Here is a 6,078-nt window from a genome sequence, read left to right as displayed (position 1 = left end):
AGTGCTGCTTTTTAACCTTTGCTGTGGGGAGATGACATAGTGGAGGAGGGGATGACTCTTGGAGGTCTTTAAGGGAAAAACAAAGTCTTAAGGTGCTTTGGAGCCTATACAAATATTATATGTCGATATGATCTGCTGGAGGCATGGGAGGTTTTGCAACCAGCAACATTCACTCTGGTTGTTTTTACACAGCAAAATCTCCAGTGTTAAATTAACACTATAGAGTGTCTATATGGGTCTATATGGGTCCACACCTCTGAGTGTTAAATTAACACTTTTGACAGTGTTATATGTTTAAAAGTAACCTAGTCAGTTTTGAAGATTAACAAAGGCTAACAATGAGCAGTGCTGATTTTCTAACACTGGAATATTTCTAACATTTTGAGTTATTTTCCAGTGTTAGAAAATCAGCACTGCTCATTGTTAGCCTTTGTTAATCTTCAAAACTGACTAGGTTACTTTTAAACATATAACACTGTCAAAAGTGTAACACTCAGAGGTGTGGACCCATATAGACACTCTATAGTGTTAATTTAACACTGGAGATTTTGCTGTGTAGGTAATAAACCAAAAACCGGAAGAGTTCAAATTTCTTGGAAAGCCTTTTTTTTGGTCTCATAGGCTACGTTCCCACTGCAGGCGAAAGCGCATCAAATCCGACTTTTCTGACCCTCTGCGACCCATATCCGGTCATGGTCTGACAGCGTGAACGGCACAAATCCGATATTTTCAAATCCGATCTGGGTCACTTTCGTATGTGGTGCTGAATCCGATACATATCTGATGTTTTAGAAAGCTGCTGTTTGATGGTCACGTCGCATTAAATCTGTTTTTTACGTCACAAGACAGACGCCAATTATCAGCGCCGGAGCAGACAAAATAATCGGATTTGATCTAAAAATCGGAATTGAGCATTAAGATCTGCAGTGTGAACGTAGCCTAAGTGCCCCATACTCACATTTTCATTTTCCTGTATTCTCAGTTCATATAAAGAAATTAGTTAAATCACCCAGTATAATTAACTAATAAATATATTTACTTTTCAGTAATCATTCACATAATCCTTTGTTTTGGTCTTTGAAGTCTGTGGAGCTGACCTGTGCTGCTGATCTTGATAGCCGCACCTCCTGGTAGGGTCTCCCAAGGCCAGTGATGGACCAGACAAGGAAACACCAGCGAACAGTTTCACTTGTTAAAATTAGTAGTTGATGCAGGAAGAAGATTGTTGGAGAAATGAAACAACTGGGAAGAGCAGCCTGTTCAAATAAAAGCAGGAATGTCACAGATTTAAAGACCGAGGCTCACTTATATCTAATGACATGCAGTCATTGTCCCACACTGCCACCTAGTGTTCACAGTGCATATTTTAAAATTAATTCCAAGGAAATGTTTACTGTACGTCTCGTTAAAAACCTAGTTATGAATCACTTTGATGTGTTCACGTGCTGACCTGAACTTAAAATAAAGATATGCTGACAAGAATAAACCCTTGTTACACTAATCATTGTTGCCCATTTAAAGGTTCTGTTTAAGTGCTACGCCCGGAGTCTGAATAAACTTACAAATTCATATTTCATGTTTTGTTTGTTTGTTTATTTAGTGCTGTTATTGTAAGGTACTGTGTATGTTTACGTTTTCCACAGGACATAAGCTACTTTCTGCTGATTTCATAATAAAGTATCGAGGAGCTGCCTTTTGTTTTCTGCTTGGTAGTTGATGGAATCTGATATCCAGCAGTATATGTTTTGTGTACGTTATACATTACATTGTGGTGTCATATAAATGTGACGATCTGTGAAAGTGTTAGGATAAAATGATAACGATGATAATTAATAAATAATCATGATCAAAGGGAGAGAATAAGTTTCTAGTTGTGGTTACAGTTATTTGTTAATTGTTCTCCCTCCTGTATCAGTCCTGTTTTATGTTTCCCAGTCTAGTTATTTCCTATTTTATTTTGATAGTCACATTTCCTTTGTATTCTTGCTGTATGCTTCCTCTCTCTTTACCTTGCTTGTGTTCAGGTGTGTTTTGCACTTGTACCTGGGCCTAAGGAGCTATGAGTAATACATTTTTAGTTTTTACTTTCAGTTAATTCAACATTAAATAAAAGTTTATGTTTTTCTCTGGTTCCTGGTTCTTGTTTTATTACCTTAGTTCCCTTTTGTGTCCAGTCTGTCTCTAGTCTCGTCTCTGTGTTTTGTCATCTTTCTCCCTGGTCATGTCCACATGTCTGTCTGCTCTCCTTGTGTTTTCATGTTGAGGTGTGTTTTGCACAGAGCTGTGGTGTCGTATCTGGGCCTAATGACCCCATTCTGACAGCCCATGAGACACATATTCTTAGTTTTTACTTTCAGTTTATTCTAAAGTAAATCGTAGATTAAATGTGTCTTCCTTTATAGTTCCTGGTTCTTGTATTTTTTAAAGAGTATCATTGGGTATGAACTGTTTAGCAGCCTTGTTGAAAAACACATTTCTTCACCTCTGCAACCAAGCTCATGTGGATCACCGCCAATGCTGCAGCAGCCAGTACAATACTGTCTTCCAGCCTATAATGGAAAGGAAGCATGGTTCAACAGCCTGTTGGACTGGATCTGCCAGTGCCGGGTGCTCTGTAAAGATAGTAAAGATAAGTTATTACCTCGCACTCTTCCACTGTTTATGCAAGCCATCTCAGACGTCTCAGCTAGCAAATAGTGAAAATTAGTTTTGAGTTTCAGTGTTGGTCAAAGTAAAGAGACTTTCAGAGTGTTTTCAGCAGGGAATCCCTGAGATGGCTCCATCCAGCGCCGCCTCACAAACTGAGCTGGAGCAGTTTGAATCTGCAGGAGTTGCCCTAGAGCAGGGGTGCCCAATCCCAGTCCTCGAGAGCTACCGTCCTGCAGCTTTTAGATGCATCCTTGTTCCCACACACCCGAATCAAATGAATGGCTTGTTATCAGGCCTTTGCCAAACATGATGGCATGCTGAAGAGGTAATCAAACCATTTGATTCAGCTGTGTTGGAGTAGGGATGCATCTAAAAGCTGCAGGATAGTAGCTCTCGAGGACTGGGATTGGGCAGCCCTGCCCTAGAGACTCTGCCCACACCACAACCTGAGCAACCAGAGACGGACTGCTCTAAGCAACCGGAGCCAGCTAACTGCTCTGGAATGTCTCGATGCACGCTCAATCATCCAGGGCAGGAAATCCCAAAAGGTTGATTCTGTTCATCTGGATGTTTTCAGTGGGACAAATGTTTCGTCATCATCCTACTGACGTCTTCAGTCTCAGCTGACTGCAGGTTTCAATCTTATAAGCAGCACATTTGCATAATGAGCTCCCAGCCCACTGAAGGAACAATGGGCTGGGAGGTCAGTTCCTTGATCATTAATGTGCAAATTGTCATGACCATTGATCAGCGACCACTGATCAAAGACCAGTGATCAATGTCCATGAGTACCATTCACAGAGAGTTGGTCAGGCTCGAGGGCGAGTGTCTAGTGGCTGAGCCTTAGCCCTTGAGCCCCGGCTGGGCTCAGCCCAAAGCAACTATGTGGGCCCACCACCCACCCACTTCTTCCATTTAGTATCGCTATAGATGACATTCAGTCATATTTAAGCCCCAAGACATTTCTAAGCTACAGATCTTGCATAAGTGCTTAGACTCTATTAGAAGTTGGATAGCAGACACACTCTAAAAACTATTGTTTAAGCTCAACAAAAAAAACATAATGGTTGCAATCTTATCGTCAGATCCAGGGCTGTACCGGCCACTGATGATGGCAGTTTTCATCACCTGCCTTTCAAGGTTGGCCTTAAATTCTTCGGTGTCCTTGTAAAGCAAATTTTAAAAATAGTTAAAAAAAAAAAATAGGTTAGTGAATTATAGATTAGACTTTTATACTTACTGAATCTTAATGAATTCAGATGATCAATGGAAAACACACACACACACGCACACACACACGCACACGCACACACACACACACACGCACACGCACACACACACACACACACACACTCACGCACACACACACACACACACACACACACACACACGCACACACACGCACACACGCACACACACACACGCACACGCACACGCACACACACACACACACACACACACACACACACACTCACGCACACACACGCACACACACGCACACACACACACACACACACACACACACACACAATGCTGGATTACTTACACCAAACTCCATGAACAGGCCCTCGTCCTTCTCTCCAAGGAAAGTGATAAGGCAGCAGATGGCTACTTCTCTGTGTGTTTCGATTGTATTGTGCTATTTAAGAAAAAATAAAGTATGCGTATAAACTACATGGGTGACTGCCAACAAAGTGCATTTCAAAGATACCCAAAGTCTAAAGAGTTGTCCTACCTCAAGAAGCATGTCCTTGATCTGCCTGATTCTCACTCCTTTAGCTCCTCCCCTTGATAAAATGACATCCATCAGTTTTGGGGTGCAATGGTCAAGTGTAGCCATTCAAGGCTTACAGTGGTTATTCTCTTGAACGCCTCCTTTATCTGTCGACCACACAAACACAAGAATTAAACCTTGCAGACTATTAGCTATACTGCATTAATGAATGCTGTAATACATTAGTTAAAGAAAGAAAGAATATGCTTGTGCAAATGGGTGTGAATGGGTGAATGTACAAGTTGTATAAAGTGCTTTGAGTGCTCAGAAGAGTAGAAAAGCGCTATATAAGAACCAGTCCATTTACCATAACCATGGCGTAATCTGTAATGTTTTGTAGAGGTTAGAATTTTGTTCACTCCCAGCCCATTTTGTAACAAATGTGTCCCAACTTAACACTAATGACCCTCGATTATCACACTATACTAACTGCTTACACAAAGTCTTGATGTTAAGTAGATTCACATAGCCTATGTCAGAACGATGCTACTGGAATGACATTAACAATATTTCACACAACCTGATTTTTCAAAAAGAAACAAAGATAGCTGCAGCTCTTAAGATCAAGAACAATACTTACTTTAAGCTGTATCACAATACTAACCAAAATCATTTACAATGTAATATTACGTATAGGTCATGCAAATTTTATAAAGACATAAAATAGGTGAGCCAGGGGGGAAAAGAAGCCTCTAGGTCATCCTCTGACAAAACTATTCACAGTTTAAGGCTTCTAATTTTGGTAAAAAGAAAAACAAAATCAGCCTATGATCAAAATGAGATTGCACTGTGTAGCAGAACTTTAGCCACGCTTTTCCTGGCCACAGCAGTGCTCTCTAGCTGAAGACTTTTGTCAAATGAAACTATAAGTCTTATCCTCTGCTGTGCTAAGTTTAGAATGGCTAGCATTAGCCACATGTGGTAGTGCAAAATATCTCCTTAAATGTATGAGCATCACATCATCCAGTACAAGTGAGTAGCACAAATGCTTTGCTTTGTTAGAACTGTAAATGAAATGTTATTTACCTGGAAATGTCTTTTACAAAAGCTTGCAAGTCCACCATGCAACGCACCGTATGTGAATTTGTCCGGGCTAGTTAAGTGGGAACTTGAAATCAGAAGTTACAGTGGAAATAAAATAAGTTATCTATTCAATTTCTTTAAGTAATTACAACTTGAATTTTATTTTGAACCCACTAATATTGGGATTTAATTTGAAATTACATATAAAATTAATTTAATGTAATTACCAACATTATTATTTCAACACAACCAAAAAAGAAAGTTTGCAACTTAGAAGGTCTGTCTTAATCAATAAATTAGAATTTTTATGTTGCAGCCATGGATTTAATCAAGTGGAGGTAAAAGGCCTGGTTACTTTTTAGAGTGCAGCTTTCTCCAACTTAATGAAGTGAAAAAAGAAGTCATTGTTTGTGTTTGTGCCACTGACAGATTCGTGCCTACCTTGGGTGACTTTTGACTCGGCACATCTTCAGGTTGTTCAGAGTGCCTCTAAATGATACATTCTACATAAATGGGATGGCTGTGTCTCAGGAGATTTGGGCAGGTCATCTACTAATGGCAAGGTTGGAGGTTTGATCATATGTAAGTGGCAAGACTTGGTTAACATACAGTTAACATTTCTGAGTAAAATC

The sequence above is a fragment of the Copadichromis virginalis genome, linkage group LG6 (genome assembly GCF_057382275.1).
Source record: "Copadichromis virginalis isolate Kocher_CV1m ecotype Utaka linkage group LG6, C_Virginalis_male_GT1.1, whole genome shotgun sequence".
Lineage (NCBI taxonomy): Eukaryota > Metazoa > Chordata > Actinopteri > Cichliformes > Cichlidae > Copadichromis > Copadichromis virginalis.
This window is presented reverse-complemented; position numbering follows the sequence as displayed.